Consider the following 18,420-nt stretch of genomic DNA (forward strand, 5'->3'; position numbering starts at 1 on the left):
AGCTAATAAAAGGGATAGAGCACATGTGTCAAACACAAGGCCCGCGGGCCAAATCCAGCCCGCCAGGCCTTGCAATGAGGCCCGCACTGCGCTGTCATCACTGCACTCTGCTGTCAGTTTATGACATTGTCAGTTTATGACTGTTCAGTAAACCATTCGGCCCGCGATTTAGGCTGGATTTTAGATTTTAGCCCCTTCTCTGATTGAGTTCGACACCCCTAGGATAGAGGAAGTTATACTGAGGCAGACAGAAAGGGAGGGAAAGAGAGTTGGAGAAACAGAGGAAAAGGGAGAGAGGAGCATGGTGGAAGAGGAGAAGAAAAGCAAGAAAAAGAAGGAGGAAGAGGAAAGGGTGAAGGAAATGATAGTATACACGTAGCTTCCTTTTTGCTTAGTTTGAGCTCAGTTTTGATATTTTTCTACAGAAAGAATCTAACTAATGTAGTGACTTAAACTAAAATGATTATTTCCTACTCCTTTGACTCAAATTGCCCCCTGATGATATCTAATGACATGCTAATTTTTTCCTGAAAGTCACTTTTAAATGATTGTCCTTTACCATCTTTATTTTATAAATCAGTTGTAAACTGGGAAAGTGAAAAGGAGAGAGATTCAGTTCCATAACTAGTGGCAGGAATAGTGTTGGAATTCCAGTTTTCTACCTCTTCTTTACTATTCGAGTACAATGGTGATGATGATGTAAAAGTCTAAAAATATACATTTATTTTGCATATTAACTTTGAGAGAACAGCTTGTTTAGAATGTTTTGTTCCATTGACTAATTAATGTAGTTGCCACTTCATGAAACTTAGCATGATCAATATCATTATATTCAACTTAAAAAAATAAATTAAATGATTTAAAAAATTTTAAAAATATATTGCTATTGATTTCAGAGAAGAAGGGAGAGGGAGAGAGATAGAAACATCAATTATGAGAATCATTGATTGGCTGCCTTCTGCACACCCAACACTGGGATCGAGTTTACAATCTGGGCATGTGCTCTTGACCAGAATCGAACCCAGGACCCCTCAGTAGATTCTCTATCCACTGAGCCAAACCAGCTTGGGCAGGATTTCTATTGCTAAGAGGGGTAGAAATCACATGAATATACTGCATGTTGGTTCATTTATTCTGACAATATCAGTTTTATAAATTACAATTTTTAAGATTCATGGTCTGTATGTTTGTTTTTTTTAAAGAACTTTGTGTAGTATAGAAAATAATAGGAAGAAAATCAAGGCACTGAAAATTCTAACAATACCTCACCCATATCTTATTGAAAGCCACCCAAAGCATATAGGTAGGTTATCTCATCTACAACTAGAAAATAGGACAAACCACATAGTATGCTTATCTATAAAATATAAAAAGAATAAAACTTCCAAATTACACGATTCATAAAATGCTAAGTTATACAAAAAGGACAAACCATGCTGGACAAATAGAAGATATCTTTTGTAGAAAACAAGCTATTTAAGAGCAGAATTTATATCTTTCTTTCCTGTAGTTGGTAAGTTGCTACTCAGGAAATATATGATTAAGACATTTATAGTAAACTAGAGACCCAGAGCATGCATTTGTGCACTGCTGGAGTCTGGCCAGCACAACCCAATTGGGACTGATCAGGCTGGGCTGGCCAGGGGTAGGGGCCACAGGCAGTTGGTGGGCCTGCCTCACCCTCAATTGGGGTGGGGGAGGGTTGATGAGGGGCAGGACTAGCCAGGGGGATGGGCCGCAGGTGGTTGGCCAGCAGGTTCCACTCCCTGGTTGAACTCCCTGGTCGAACTCCTGGTCAAGAGGACAATTTGCATATTAGCCTTCTATTATATAGGATTATTTTTTAGGTTCCTAAAGCATAAATAATTTCTAAATGGTGTCTGCCTCTCACCCTTAAATTTTGGTGATGTAAAAAATAAGTCTGTTTGTGGCAAATACTAAAACTCAAGAGGAAGAAATGAGCTAATATTCACTGAGTGTTTGGTTTTCTTTTAAGTGTGTGTGTGTGTGTGTGTGTGTGTGCACACATGTGCACCTATGTGCAAGAGGAATTGGGCAAAGGAATTATTTGATTATTTCTTCACTGACCAACCATTAAGACTTCTGAGGTCAGTGATATTAAAATGACATTAATTTAAACAAATAGAAATCAGTTCAGTTGTTTTGTAAATGATGATCTAGACTGCATCTAATCTTAATAAAGGCAATAACTACTTTATATCATTAAATATTTAATATCTGTAACTAATAGTCACACTTCTATATTTAATTTTAAAGGCAAAGTTTGTTAAATAACTAAGTCTTAGTTGACCATAGGGATCTTATGTGTTGATGCAGACTGAATTCACTCAGTTTTGTTTTTTTTAAGGATAATTAAAAAATATATATTTTATTAAATTTTTACAGAGAGGAAGGGAAAGGGATAGTGAGCAGAAACATTGATGAGAGAGAAATATTGACCAGCTGCCTCCTGCATACCCCCAACTGGGGATGTGCCCGCAACCAAGGTACATGCCTTTGACCAGAATCCAACCCTGATCCCTTAGTCTTCAGGCTGACACTCTCTCCACTGAGCCAAACCAGGTTGGGCCACTAGGTTATTTTTTAACCTTGGATATACCTTGTAAATGAATGGATGAATTAATGAATCAACAGTTTAAGTTGATAAATTTTATTTATGGACTGATGAATTCCACGCAAGTTTCACTCTCAAGCTGAATTGCCAAAATGGCAACAGAGATATGTCAGTAGTGAGTTGCAGATTCCATCTTCTTTACTCTTGCAATCTCCAGTCTTTTCTCCAAAATCTATGTTAATTCTAAAAGAAGACACTCAGAAAAAACCAGCTGGAAATTTCATCCTTGAGTCAAGGCCATATTGCCTTTATATGAACTATATAAGCATTCCTTTATCTCAATATGAGGACTAATAAGATAAAACTTCTTATAGATGTAGGTACTCCTTATAAAAGAATATCTTATAGATAAAAGGTAAAGAACATTTTTTAAAAGTCAGTAAGAGATAATGTAGGCATCATTTTTTAACTTTCAAATTTAGTATCACATAAACAATAGCCCCATTATTTATAAACAATTTGCTCTTTCAGAATTACTTCAGTACATTTATTTAAAATACAAATCACAGAATCGAATGGTAGGAAATTAACTAGAAAGAACATGCAAGTTGAGTAACTTTCTTCCAAAATAGGAAGAAAAATTCTATTACCATATATCTAACTGCTAAAAAAATACATGATCTCTTTGTACCATATATATACTTGGGTGATTTCAGTCAGTGCACTAAGTGGCCCTCACTAGAGCACACCCTATGGAAAGAAAATACATTTTCCTTAAACATAAGATACAATTCCTTTGAGATTATGTTAATCGCTTTCCCTTTCTAATTGACAAAGTCACCACAGAAATTAGAGCGCGAATTTCATTATTCTAGAAAGAACCTTAAAAGTTGACATGTCTTTGAACAATTGTTTCAGAAATCCTTTTTTAAGTACATTTTCATTTTCTGGCATGGCTTGAATTGAATTCTAAACTTTCTGCTGCTTGGCCCCTAAGCCCCTCTGGTGAATTTAAATAGGCTTCCTTATATATTTAGTACATTCAGGAATTCTTTGTTGCGGGGCCTACTCTGCTTTATTATGAGAAGGCTGTCTCGGAAGTCCAGCAGCCAGTTTTTTTTTTTTTGCCATTAATAAAGAGTCTACTTCCCCCGACCCCGACGTCTTTGAAGAAGTTGAAAGGGCTCCATGTTGGTTAGAGGGGGGCCAGGAAGAGAGAGAGAAATGAAGGGCACCGACTGTGGTGTAATCCTCCAACAAAAAATGCTGTCTAACGTGAAAACCTCCCTGAGGTTTACAAATGCACAGGCTGGGCTTAATTTAGTGTGATGTATAACAGAGTAATAACTTAGCCCCCCTTCCTAGCTAAGAATAGGAAGTCTACTATGAAAAAGACATTGCATTTTTAAATCCTATAAAACCAAATGCTTCCACTGGCTAGTGTTTCAACACTACCTAAATCTGTCCCTTAAGATGTTTGGAAACTAGAAAGACAATCCCAGTGGAAATCTATCATTTCTCGCAGTTCACTTACTTATATGACCAGAAAAGTTTCAAGAGAGACCTACCAATTTGGATGTATAAAATATTGGTGTTGACTCTTGGTCTAGAGAAAGCTAATGAAAAAGGCAAGGGAAGATGACTCCAGAGAATAGTCACCTGGTGCTCACAAATCCTTTCAACCTATCACAGAGAGGGAGAAACTTCTAGAAAGAAAGGAATGGTTAAATGCATCTATATAAAAGAATACAAAACACTCCAAAAACCTTAAAAGGCCGGGGAAAAAAGCCAAGGAGTTATTATCCCTATTTAGTTGATGTAACAAATACAGTCCATAATTATTCTTACTTTCCTTTTGTTTGTTTAGGAATTATTAAGGTAACAATCTGAAAGTCCCATTACTTATACCAACACTAAAAAAAAACCTTATTTCACCATCTGAGAATTTTTCACTTTTTAATTCTGCATAAAATACACATGGAATTAGCTGAAAGATTATATAAAATAAAACTATTTAATTTCAAATTATTTTAATCTCAAATACCTTCAAGTTACACCTGATTTTACATTTCCACATATAAAAACATATAAGTTCACATTTATGACTAGTAAAGTACTTATTCTGTTAAAGCTATATTTAACAGAAGATGGGGGGGGAGAGCAACCTTCAATAAAAATTGAAGCTAGCTCATTGAAAAAATGTGAATGATTTTAAGATGATGGCTCAATTTTTATATTATTTTTTTTACTAAGAATTTTTAAAAAAATAAAGGCATATACTTATGCCTCAGTGTGTGTGTGGACTCTGATAAATCAGAAAGTGAAATACAGAGATGACATAATAATGCCACATAAATTTCTGTGGAGGAAATGTGAGGTTGAATAGCTCCATTAAAAAGTATATTGTTAAAATGTTTACAGATGCCCAAGATTAAACACACACACACACACACACACACAACACACAACACAACACAGCACTTCTATTAGGAACTTTGTTTTCCTTTCTAAATAGTGTCACTCAGACATCCCTGGGATTTGCTTAAATAAAATGAATAGCAAGCAATTAAATATAATAATCCAAGGAATCAAAATGATGCCTGCAAAAAACGGAGGCTGCATTGCATGTGTAAATGGCAAGAAAATTTGGGCTTTAGCTCTTCGGTATGTACTGTGTGTTCTTCTGGAAACTCATTCAGCTTGAAAGAGGACAGCTTGTAAAACTACCTGCATATGTATCAGGTGAATCTGACCAAGCCCAGGACCTGTGCTAACATACCCTTTTTGAAGAGGAATTCCAGGTAGTATATACACCTTTTCTAATGTCAATAGTAATTAGCTTGTACTGCAATTCTCCTGAGATACTTACACCTAGTGTAGATATTATTAAGGCAGCCTAATGCCTAAATGACTTGAGAACATCTCAGCACCTATCTGGAGCTTCGCTGGAACACGAAAGTGTTAAGGACATTTACACCAGGAAAACTATCGATCCCATGAACCCTGAAATGAAATGAAATGTAATTATATTTAGATTTGGCAAAATTCCAGAAGTGGCTTCCTTGTTGGATCCTTGAAGGCTTCCAACAATGCCATTTTGGAAAATTCAAGTTGTCCTCACCGAGATTAAAAGTTAAAAGCCCAAGTATCACCCTATTAGCAGAACAATGCAAAAGGGACAAAAGAAAAACTAAATACTTCATTGGTCATTGATAGATGTTTAAGGTGAGTGCTGATTTTCTTTTAAGGGAACTTGCATTAGCAAACAATGTGAGAGAGGAAATGGCCCAGGGTCAGTATCCTTATGTAAAGCAGTGGTTTGCTATTTCAAAATTAAAATGTAAAAATAAGCTGGTGTCAGAGAGGAGGTGATTCCTCATTTCCACCGCATTGAGCAAGCTCACATCAGCAGCAGACAGCGCTTAATATATGCGTCTGGCTCAGGCTGGTCTCCCAACCAGGAAGCCATGGAATTGTTAATATCACTGCTTTTTTTGTATGCAACACACATCATTTCCTCGCTCTTTGTTGTAGATCTCTCCTTTTATTTTAAGCTTAGTATGATCTGATTTTCCCAATCATATTATATAACCCCCAAACAATATTATCCCGTGACAGCTAGATAGGAATACAGAAAAAGTGTCATCCATCCATCTAAATACAGCATAAAGAAGTTTATATAAACAAAGTCACCCACTTATATCTTTACTCACCTTTATGGAGTCAGAGGAGAGCTTGATGAATGATGTTCTCAGAAAACACAGTTTATATATAGGAAAGTGACATAGAGTGGTTTCAAAGAATGCATGGTGATTAGTAAAAAAAATATATATATATATACATATATATATATATATATATATACATATATACACACACACACACACACACACACCTTATATACATGATGGAGAAAATGAGCATCATTGCATTGTAAATTTTGTTTGGGTACCTTTCACTTATGAAATAGAAGTTAATATATAATTCTGTTAAAAAATATGACACAATAAAAATAAAACATTGCATTTGAAATAGATTAAATCTGATATCACTATAGCCAATAAACATCTATCCTTTACATTATTTTGGAACTAAACTGATGTAATAACATATTTGTATATATCATTTATGATTATGTTAAACAGGTGTCAAAAATATACCTGTATGTGATATTGTTTTATATAAGGAGTAGTTCCTGATTCATTGTGTAAACATTGCTAGTAAATATAATCAAGTTGTAGATACATATACATAGAGTTCTTTGTAGAGACGTATGTAAAGAGTTCTTTGTATTGAGAAACTTATGCTTTTAAAAATGTTTCATTTCAATGAGAATGAAGTTAAAAGAAGTAAAAGATGGATACTACCAAATGTCTTTACTGACTATATTATCTCCTTTCATTTAGAATTTTAAAACATTTTTTATAACACACACATGCACATACTTAAGATTTCAGAGATTCGAGAGAAATAAAACAGGTGTTATAAATAAATAACCTGAATAGGTACATTGTGAATACAAGATTAAATATATTCTATGTGCCCTGTATAGATGACAAGTATGTTTATCATATTATGATTTCAATTTTCAAAGAAATATAGCTCCTGGGTAATCTGTATTCGGTGATATTTCAAATCATAAGTAATTGCACCAAATTGAATAAAAAGGTGAACAAAGACTTCAATAGTATTCTAAAATACTTTCATAAATTTATTTTAATGATACAGAAGACAAATTTATAGTACTCATGTAAAGCATTAGAATGAAAAGAATGAAATAGCTTTTGTTTTTTTTATTATTAAAAGTCTCTTTTCCATTTTGAATTTTAATATCTGCAACATTATTATAAAAATTTTCAAAAGGTTTAATATATTAATTCTACTTACAAAAGATACATATTTGATGTGGCAATGGTTAATAATGTTCAAACATGACATATTAGTTATAGTTGGAATAGTTACCTCCTATAAAACTAAAATCCTTATAAAACTAAAATAATGCATTTCAGATTCAGCTGATGGATCAACTGGAGAAGTCTGACTTCACAGGCTCTGTTTCTGGTTTATCTCACATGGGTCTGTAACATATACAACCTAAAATTTAAAAGCTAAAGGGTACCATATTTTGGCTAATTATTAATAAATTTCAGTTGAACTCTTACAACAAGAGAATGTTCTAGTATAATAAGACATATAAAATATTTCATCTGGTTAAACCACTAAGAAGAAAACTGGCAATAAATACCACATAGAAAGCAGCATTCTTCTAAAATCAGCAGTAAAAATCTAATAGGGTCAGTAAAGAAGATTGTAAATCATTTCATTTCTAGGCCTCAAGCTTGATTATAGCTATATGGTGTATATTCTGAGCCATATTTTCGTGGGGATATATAGGATTTCTATAAATAGTTAATATATATATATTCTATGCATATGAAAAAAAGTTATAAAAACACAAATCACGCTCTTCATTATTAACTAAGAAGATATTCTCTTACACCAGTCACCTTACAATATGCTAAATGAAGCATTTTTAGAAACACATGTATTTTAATTTTGCTTCTTACACAGATCTCTTCTATTGCTTTTGAATGGTTGTTACAACAGAAAACAAATGCGATTCAGGGAAGCTCGGTAATTACTTTAGAGAACAGTTTCTGAAAATAGTATTTTTGGGGGTGGGTCCCGGTGAAAACATTGCTGGTTATAAATCAGAGCATTGTTCTTTCCTCTTGGACAGAATCTATGTATGTCCTTTTGTTCTGCTGGTAACTGCAGACAATCAATAAGGTCCAAAGCTGCTGGTTCCTCTCCGCCTAGGTCCCAAGAGCCTGACTTGTGATGTTACTGAAATACCTCACAAGTTAGGGTCTCAGGGACTAGGAAAAGTCTGGTTTGGCTGCGGTAGAATTCTTCTTCTTTGGTGGGAAGGCTAGCTTAGACATTACAGTTGGGTCGAGGCAAACTTTTCCCTCTACATACTAATGCACATACATATGTAGCAATAGATATATATGACACATACAAGGTAGGATGAGCTGAATATTCATAATGAGCATTTACAGACCTTAAAATCACAAAGAATACGAGACACAATACGAAACAATGAACAGTTAAAGAGTCATCCCAATAGATGCAAAAAAAATAAGGCTACACATGGGTTAAAATCTGTGTCTAGCAGATTTGTACAGCAACACCATAGTTCTATTACATGCAAAAAGGATTATATCCCAGTAACGGGACCCTGATTGAAATTTGGCTTCCCCATTAGCATTCTATATAGCACAACTGTTAAGTTGGCTCCAGGACATATAATACTTTCAATCTGATTTAAATATATATACTGTTGCAGTTCAGAATAAAACAAAAACTTTTTTTTTTTTGCACGTCATCATTTAATACCTCTGAAGCTCGAGTGTTCTCTTTGAATCTCCAAACTATTCAGACAGCCACATATTCCCATGCACACTCTGCAGCTATTTGAGCAATGCCACTTAATAAACATGAAACTTAACATGCTGGCCACACAAGAACAAAAAAAAAAATAAAAAATGATTCTCTAGCTTAAATAGTTGCATTCGAAAGCTCAATACTTTGGAGAAAAAAAAAAAATGCACAATCCCGATCCTCTACATTCACTGAATTTCCTCCGATCGCTTAGCCTTGTTTGTGGTTGGAGAACAGAATTGGTACTTTAAGGAATGATCCAAGGTTTAGTAGCACAGAACGCAGGGTAAAACAATCGGACCGGCCACAACATAAAAGTCCTGGCCACAGAAGTGGATTCTGGTTCTTCTGCACTGGTTGATCTTAAAAGGGAAAAGAGGAGGGGAAAAAAACAAAAAAACAAAAAACACGTAAAGAATTAGAATGTTTTCCTGTAGAACAGGTGAATCATCCATTTCCAAGTAAGCTGCAGGCAAGCTCAGCTGAACAAAATATTTGCTAACTGCCCCCCCCCACCCTAGTACCACACCCCTTTCCACCCCCACCCCCACCCCCTGTCCAGATCTCTACTTTGCCTTGCAAGACTTTAAATATTCTGCTCCATGATGCAATGCATCATTATATAAGATCCCTTTTTGTTTATCATTTGATTTTCCCCCCCCATATTGAATCAGTTATGGCTTAAGATAGCAAACAGTTTTTTTTTTTAAACCAAACAAAAAAAGCAGCATTCACAAAAATACAAAATAAAACAGCCTTTACATCTCAAGTCCATGCTTTTTCCCTTAACACTGAAGATGGCTCTCCAATCCTTGACCACAGCAATCCAACCAATTATTCGAATGAAAAATCTCACCCCTCCATAAATATGACATTAACATAATTATACCCTTCCCCCCCTCTTCCCCCCCATCGCGGAGACCCATCCTCCTTAGGGAATAACATCTGATGCTCCAAAGATGGAAATCAGTCAGATTTTAGTTGCTCTCCAACGTACCTTTTGCTTCTCACTGACTGACTGGCTTTTACCCTCCACGCACTCACACGCCACCCCCTCCCCTCGGCTAGACACGGGGTGCCCGAGCGAGCAGGCGCGCCCGGCACCCAGACCCAGACGCCGGGAGAGGCGGGCGCAGCATCTGATGCTGACTCAGAGCGCTCGCTCTGTGTGCAGGGGCTGGCAGCGGCTGGTATTTCCACTGCGCTCATCATTAACATTAACTCGCAGTCTAGCATCCACCCTCTCCCAGACCTGCGGGACTGCAGCATTTGCATGACGCTGTCACTCTAGCCTTTGCAGGTCATATGATGGAAGAGAAAAAAAAAAAAAAGAAAAAAAGAAAAGAAAGAATAGGAGGGAAAAAGAAAAAAAAAAAAAAAAGCACCAAGGCTTCCTCCATCGGAAATGCCTTCTTTTCTTTTGAGCCTCCTTATTTTTTCCACCTTTCGACGTCCCCTGTGGCTATCTAGTCTCAGTTATTGGGCATCTTTCCGGGAAGAGAATACCTTGCGCTTCCCTGAGCCAGGAGCCAGTGGTCCTGCCCTCCCCTCCCACGCTGATCCCCACCCCTGCCTCCCTGATCAATAAGACAGAGGCTGCGGAGACAGGTTCTGACAGTCTCAGCCTGGATGCACTACCCTGGGCAGCAAGCAAGCAGCCAGACTCACACGTGAGAGGGGGAGAAAGCACGCCAGCGGTTCCTTTCCAGTCCTAGACTTTATCCTATGCCTTCTTCACCCCCCCACCCCCCACCCCTGTCTGACTGAAGTGCAAAAGCACCTTTCCACTTCTGTAGGGAGCCCCCAAACTGCCTGGGAGACGCAAGAGTGAGACTCAGCTCTACGCATCAATCATTTCTATTTAATAATGAAAGAAACTACGACTTTAATACAAAAATTAATTGCTTAGTGTTTCTATTAGCCATGCTCTCACTTCACAAGAATGATAAAACTCTGCCAGTATCTGAATCATCAATATGATTTAAACGGTGTTGAAATCTGAAGCTGCTGGAATGAAATCAACCAACAGGCTGTTGATATATATATATATATATATATATATATATATATATATATATATATATATATATATATATATATATTTGGTTATTTTTATTTATTTATTTAAGAACTTTAAAAAATAATACCAAATAAATAGCTGTGTGCTGGTTGAATATGCACAAGTCTTTGAGATAAAGAAACATTCGCAGGCTGAAAAATACTAAGGATTGACTATCTATTTACACAAAGATGTGTTTGTGTAGCTATGTGAAAACAATCTATATGCATTGTTATGAAAAGAGGTGAACGATCTGTCTGAGCACAGTCATGTGTGTGCTTCCGTGTTTCACAGCACAAAAGGCGGTCCATAGGTATCTACCCGGTTCCTTTGTTCTTCGATGGTTCCCTTTAATCACAGAATGTGGTACCCTTCCCACCTTCCCCTTCTACGTGAGCAATATTCCTGAATTACTGATCAGACAGAGCCAGCCACCGGTGGCTGCCGCATACCCGAGACACATACAAAGGAAAGCGAGGTACGGCAATTCTCAAGCCAACCCGAGTGCTGCCTGTGCTACTGAAAATTCAGTTTACTCACACAGACAGATCCCAGCATGCACCGCGGCACTGCAGGACCAACTAAGGTAGCAGTTTGGCAACAGATCTGTGGCAGCCCACGTAAAAGGACAACCATTTGCAGAGGCTCCAAAGAAAACATCACACAGCCTCTAAGGAGAAAGAAGCATCTGCAGGCGGACATGTAGCTCTCAAACCAGCCCCTACAGCCTCCTGATGTGAAAGAAAAGGCAAAAGAGAAGAGAGAGAAAAACTCAAGTGCAAAGACAAAAAGCACACACACATGCACACACACACACACACACACACACACAAAGTGGGCACCCGAAGGAAATGTGGAATGAAGCACAGGCTCTCATGAGAGAGAGAAAGGGAGGAGGGAAAAATAGAGAGGAAGAAAGGGAAACACAGAAATGAAGAGGGAGGGGAATGAAGAAGGGAAAGAAAGGATGAGAGTAAAAAGCAAAGAATCACTGAGCACCAAAGCAATAAAGAAAATATGAAATTAGATGGCAGAATCTAGAGACTCTGGAATGGTAGTATTCAGAATCTAACAAAAAAGTATACCAGAAATTAACGTTTACACAGCACAGCTTTAAATACGTATTGTTTGTGGCAGTGTAACGCCTGCTGTCTTCTTCCAGTTCTGCTTTTAAATATACTGGTTATCTCTTTAAGCCTCTTTGCTCAGAGATTCATCTTTTTGCTTTTTTTTTTTTTTTTAAGGGCTTCAGCATCTATGTTCTTTAAGCTATTTTTTTTCTAGACAGTTGCCCACAATTCTCTGGATAAATTAATGTCATGACCTCACTATGGCTATCAGACATAAAATGTCGACTAGTTTAATAATTGAACATGCGCTTACAGCAAACTGCCTACTGATATCTTAGCTCTGTGGACTGTCTGCATAATCAATATTATTTGAAAGAAGATGTTGTAATCAATCAGTTCAATTACCACTGTCATAAATATGGGTTTAAGGTCTCATCTGACTCTAAACTTCTAATCATCAATACTAAAACATCCCTAAAGGGAACTCTGATTATGGTTAAAGTTTTTAAAAAGAGACCTCTCTCTGTTTTTTATATTTAATTGAAGCAACACAACAAATGCATAGTCTTGTTAGATCAATTATTTTTATATGCTATTTGAATTTTGTTCTGTTAAAGAAATAACTAAGATGTATCTGAATGTGTATCAAATGCTAGATTGAGTAAAAGGAAGCAATAGCTATGAAATGCTTTAATTCAACGTGCCTCCTACCTTATACCTAAGACGGGGATCTTTTATTTCTTATAAAGACCATTTGAAATCAGTTTTATTATGGGAATGGTATTTAAAAAACTGGTTTAGGGTAAGGGAGGACTGTAAAATTGTCTACAGTAAACACTGACTTTAAGTTCAGGGGTGTGCAGAATATACTGTTTTTAATTACTTGCATAATATTTTCTTTGTTTTACTTAAACTACACCTTCCAATAAGGTACAGCAAACCACATGTAGCAATTAAAATTAAATTTAAAAACTCAGACACAGACAACAGTATGGTGATTACCAGAGAGAAAGGGGGTAGGAGGAGGTAGAATGGTTAAAGGGGAGACAAATGGTGATGGAGACTTGACTTGGGGTGGTCAACACACAATACCATATATAGATGGTGTATTATAGAATTGTACACCTGAAATTAACATAATTTTATTAACCAATGTGGCCTTGACAGGTTCAATATAAAATAAAAACACCATTCATCAAAAATATAAAAGGTGAAAATTCAGTTTCTCTGTTGCCCTGGCCATATAACAAATGTATAATAGGACACATTGGTGTTTGCCATTTTGGACAATGCAGCTAAACACATTTCTAGTCTTGCATAAAGTTTATTGGACATTGCTGACTTAAACTGTCCTTGTGAAAAGTTTATAGCATACTAATTACTGGGTCCCAATACACTGATTCTATCTACTTTAAGAGAATGAATGTACGTTGATTTATTTGAAGATCTAAAATAAAACAATTTCATTTGACTAAAGAGGACCTAGTGGTTTTCTTTATTATTAATAGTTCTGAAATATGCAAGACCATTCAAAGGGGTGTGCTATGTAGAAATTAACTTTAAGGTAGATAAAGTAAAACACATCATAAGACCACACACACAAATATTCAACCTAAAGACTCTGGATAAATCTTAGGGATTCTTATGTATCTATCCTTTCTGGAAGTGAATCATGATCTTTTTAATGTCAAACAACACATATCATATTTGTTTTTAGTAAAGGGGTCTAATAGTAGGGTAAGTTGCAAACATTAAGAGAAAAGGCACTTTTCAAAAATCCTACCAATATAAAGAAGGAATAGCATTTAAGAACAGCAACTACCATGGTGAGATTTTTTTTCTTCTTCTTTTTTTTTTTTTTAAGAAAAATAATTAAAGGGCAGGAGAGACAAAAATCAGATACTGATGATCTAGCATGATCTGTTGGGAATTTTTTTATTAAATAAAACACTGAGAAGAAACAGGTGTGTGTGGTGTGTGTGTATGTATAGATCTTGTTAAGATAATTTTGAATTCCCAATCAGATTCTGGAACTAATTACCTTAAGCAAAATAAAATGAAGTAAAATATAAATGTATATGAGTTATTAGTTTACAAATTTCATATGAAAGATATAGCTGATTTTTTAATGAGGAAGAATACCTGACCCATATTTTCTTCTAGAAGTTTAAGTCCTTGGATTAGATGGTGATTCAGTGTTCAACTCAGACAACTTCTTGATTAGGGTGCAAAATAATTATTTGTCAACCTGAAAGTAGTTTTTTTTTTTCTCTCCCCTTTCTCTTTTGATAAATAAGTGCAAAGCATCCCAATTAACATGGAAAAATAATGTCATAGATTTCTCTTCCTTTCAGGGATAATACTTTAGATTATAGCAGGTGGAATCCAATGGTCTTCCTCCTATTTAAAAAATGGATATAATTGTAACTTTCTCTAGCAATCCTTCTGTGTTTCTCCCATCTTCCCTCCCTCCCATTTTCCTGTCCCCATCCTCTCCCCACTCTGCATCATCCAAGTAGGAAATCCACTTGCCAATCCAGTCTGTCATCAATACCCACAAGAGGACTACATTAAAAGCCACACTAGAGATGAGACCGAGTAGAACAAGTCTGAGGCAGGGGTAATTAGAGCAACCACGTGAACTTGAGGGAGGTTTTGGGGGACAATGACAATAACAGCCACTGTTGTTCAGCCAAACGCATGAACAGATAGGTTTGAGAATGCTGGTGGAGTACTATTCTTTCAGGAAAAAGGCAGGATATTATAATGAGGGGCAATTTGGAGACCACAAAAACATGTTGTCATTATCAAATTGTACTTAAACCTGGAAAAATATTTGTCAAAACTTACCAGGATTTGTACATACACTAGTAATAAATGGAAGTTTCTGCTGCATTGGTGTACTTCCTAACAAGGGAGATAGTAAAGAACTCATCTTGGCTTTTGATGGGACCAAGTGGGAAGGCTTACAAGATAGCAAATGAATTAAAAATCACTGCCATATTTAGAGCTTGAATCTAAGGCAAAGGAGCAATAATAATTTATGTTTTAGCGAACACTACTTTCCTTCTATTTTATAAACAACGCGTTGAAGGAAAGTTGGAAAGTGGGAAGGGGACTTACCTAAAAGTCAGTAAACTTATTCTAGTGCCACTTGGTTCTAGTTTATGGTCTTGGATAAGTCATTTAACTCTAAGAAACTTTGTTCTCTTATCTTTAACATTAAAATTAGGAAGAATGACCAGGTTAATCATCAAAGCTCAATTCAGCTCTAAAATTTTGAACAATGAGGAGGAACCATTGGAAACCCATGTTGGTTATTACTACCTCCTGGTTAGATACGGTATGTGTATACATAATTGTCTCATTTAGTCCTCACAGTACAGACCTGTACTATTTATTGCAGAAAGACTAATTCTATATGGTCTTTTTATGTCAGTGGACTATCTCACCTAATAACTGAATCTAAGGAATGTGTAATTTCATATTAGCTTCATAATAAGGTAATATTAAAATGTTACATTAGACTAGGGGCCCAGTGTATGAATTGGGCACAGGTGGGATCTAGTAGGCCCACCCTCAATTGGTGTGGGGGGCAATTGGGGGAGGGGCTGGCTGGGAGGAGATTGGGTGATGGGGGCCAATTGGGGTCCTGATTGGTCAGTTGGCTGCTTCATCATGCGTCCTAGTGACCGGTCATTCTAGTCATTCTGGCATTCTGGTCAATTGGCATATATATATATATATATATATATATATATATATATATATATATATACACACACACACACACACACACACACACACACACACACTGAGTGGCCAGATTATTATGGTCTCTGAATGCATAATAATCTGGCCACTCAGTGTGTGTGTGTGTGTGTGTGTGTGTGTGTGTGTGTGTATACATACATTGGAGTTCCAGTGCATGAATTCGTGCATGGGTGGGGGGTCTGTCCAGTCTGGCCAGGGGGAAGGGACATGGGGAGTTGGCCGGCCTGCCTGCTGGTCAAATTCTTGGTAGAGAAGACAATGTGCATATTAGCTTTTTATTATATAGAACATACACTGAGTGGCCAGATTATTATGTGTTTAGAGATCATAATAATCTGGCCACCCAGTGTGTGTGTGTGTATGTATTTTACCCAATGGATTACCCTATTCATATTTAAAATTTCATATATTTGAAACAATATATAATATGTAGGCTGGGGCAAAAGTAGGTTTATAGTTGTTCATATGGAAAATAATGAATAATTAATAAATAATAATACAAGAATAAACTCGGTGATTCACAGACTTACAAATGTAAACCTGTTTGCCCCACCTTATATTTTCAATTTAGAGTGAGGGAGGCAGTCATTTTCTAAGAGTTAGAAAAATGTGTATACACTTATAGTACACACACTAAGGAGAAGTCATAGTTTCTATGGATAACGTATTTGTAAAATATTAGCATATATAAATACAAAATATTTTAGGTTTAATCAATTGAATAAATGCTTTAGCTTTTAATAATGCATTTATAAAATCTCCTTAAGTAAATTTTAGAAAATGTGAATAACAATATATCAAAAAATTAGGTGAACCATAAGTTTTAAACTCTCTATCGACTATCAAGTACTTTAAAAACATCTTTGTTGGTTTAAAAAAATACTCATTTTCAATGCTGTTTAATTTAGGTGGAATAAAGTCATTAACAAATAGTTATTATTCTGATTGCTCGTAATCAATTTTATGCTACAGTCTTAGAGTTTTCTTCACTAGGAAAATTATTCTAATTTTGTAGCATCTTTTTATTATAAAGAAAAGAAAATACTTTATTCATTGATCACAGTAGGTAAGAATGGAGTACAAACAATAGAATAAATTAGCTTAAATAAAAAAGCATTCCTTCTTTAGACACTGGTATTTCCTCCCTGATTTTTCCTATTAAAATGATGTATACTTTTGTAATCTAATATCACACAATCATACATGTTCTTTTCTAGGTTGAATTTTCACTTTGCAATATCTATGCTCAGTGATAGAAACTATATCCTGATTAATACACTCTTAGAAGTATAAATACTATGAGATGTTTAACTTTTGAAAATATATTCTTTTATGAAGAATGCCACTATAGCATGGTCTCAAACTTTATTACATAGGTTTTCAATATAGGTTGAAGTTTCCTTATAAGGAGCAGAAGGAAATGCTTCTAGGGATTATCAACATTATTTAAATATGACTGAACGAACAGTGGAGGTTCAAGTGCATCCTGTATCCTCATGCTTTGTTCTCATCCTTTCTAATCAATTGTATTGATTTGTTAAAGGTTAGAGGGTACACTTTCGTTGATCAAGAAAATAGCCTGATACAGCAAAACTGTCTGCCAAGTCAAGACAGATCAATCCCACCTTTGTTTCCTTTTAGATACATTATGGTTATTCATTCTGCATCACCTAAATTCCAGAAAGGAAATGGATAAAGAACTGTCTATTTTTATGGAAAAAAGTGATACATTTCTGGGTATTTCCCCTCACTATCGAACTTGGTGGACATTGTAATATCTGATCAAGTGTTGGCCTTGTTCTCAAGTTCACTAAAGAATTCTGTCCATTTTCAAAATTGTAAAAGACATGAGCAAGGAAACTTCCTAAAACGTTGAGTGCATTTAGAAAATCAGTGTTTATTTGAGAAAATAAAAGTGAAAACACATCATTGTAACTTCCTTTTCCAGAGCCACCTTACTCATTCATTTTTTTAATGCCTTAATCCAACTGTTTGAGCTACAAAGAATCCACTGATCCAGACAGCTTTATAACTTGAAGAAATTGAAGAACTCAGTTTAAGCTAGCTCTGGTAAATAGTGTAAAACAAAAACAGAAACCACCATACAATGGTATAGTAGTCTATTAATCCTGTTGGGAGGGTATTTTTGTAAGACTGTAGTTAAACCTCCAAAGTTACTAACATTTTGACTTTTACTGACCTGAAAAGCTACATGTTCTTCCTGCCTTCTCTGTAAACCTTACTTAGATAACAATGAAAAATATTCACAAACCAAACCCTCATAGCCTCAGTGGCCCACAGGCATGCCACATTTTTTATAGTCATGCCTGATCATCCTTCTTTATTTAGAATATAATTAATTCACTTTCTATGATGTGCCATGAGCCACAACTCATTGAAAAATGGTTCAATTGGAATTTTGGTTTGGATACTTTGCTATTATGAAGCTTTGAATGTAAGAGAAACATATTTCCGTTCCTATGCCTGACAAAGAC

At 35.8% G+C, this 18,420-nt stretch overlaps 1 protein-coding gene across 1 annotated transcript in view; it reads right to left on the minus strand.

Annotated features, from left to right (window-relative positions):
* Nucleotides 1-227: 227 nt before the first annotated feature.
* LOC311617529 (uncharacterized protein) overlaps nt 228-18,420 on the minus strand; it is a 438,209-nt gene continuing 420,016 nt past the window's right edge. The window contains exon 10 of the mRNA XM_084873885.1: nt 228-9,384. The gene's annotated coding sequence lies outside the window, so the exon portion shown is untranslated. The remainder of the gene's footprint in view (nt 9,385-18,420) is intronic.

Source organism: Pipistrellus hanaki, assembly GCF_964339955.1.
Source record: "Pipistrellus hanaki genome assembly, chromosome: 2".
Classification (NCBI taxonomy): domain Eukaryota; kingdom Metazoa; phylum Chordata; class Mammalia; order Chiroptera; family Vespertilionidae; genus Pipistrellus; species Pipistrellus hanaki.